Consider the following 694-nt stretch of genomic DNA (forward strand, 5'->3'; position numbering starts at 1 on the left):
TTTTCAGACCTTGAACTTTTTTAGTACTTGCTCCAAATCGCTTAGCAATTTTGGAAGCTGTACTGGGATTAACATTTCGGCCAACGTATATAGAGAAGCTAGCTTCGCCTCTCCTCCAAGGGGGTGAGGGAGAAAAGTTATCTTGTATATAGTTTACAAAAGTTGAGAAACGGTAACTGGCTGGTAGCGGCGGGGGATGGGGGTCGCGCAAGAAATCGTCCAAGCAGGGGCGAGGGCGGAGGGAGCAGTTGGTCACGCAGTTGCTTGATCGCTTTATTCGTGAGCACGGAATCCTGAATTTTTTCTGCGGCCCCGGGGAGGCGCAGGCTTTTTCTGTTAAGTGCTGGCTTGGAGAACCGGCACCGAGAGCAAGAAACGGGTGCGTGGGTGCGGTGGATTAAAAAAAAAAAAAAAAAAACAGAAAACAGAAAACAAAAAAGGGGTCAGCAAGGAAGCGATCTCAGGATCGGTGTTGAGTATTAACGAGGGAGCTTGTCTTACAGGGCCAGTGGCCCCAAAAACCCGAGGCGAGGCAACTCGGATCTCTTCCCCAAAGCCGGAGGACAGGGAGAGCAAAGGACCGGCACCGCCTGCAGTTGCCTGGCGCTTTACGGTGACGCGATAGCTTGCGCTGACGCACTGAAGAGGCGCGGCTTCCACGTCTCAGGTTCCGCAAAGGCCTGTGGGAGCGATC

Source organism: Hyaena hyaena, unplaced genomic scaffold (genome assembly GCF_003009895.1).
Source record: "Hyaena hyaena isolate Hyena2069 unplaced genomic scaffold, ASM300989v1 scaffold_536, whole genome shotgun sequence".
Classification (NCBI taxonomy): Eukaryota; Metazoa; Chordata; class Mammalia; order Carnivora; family Hyaenidae; genus Hyaena; species Hyaena hyaena.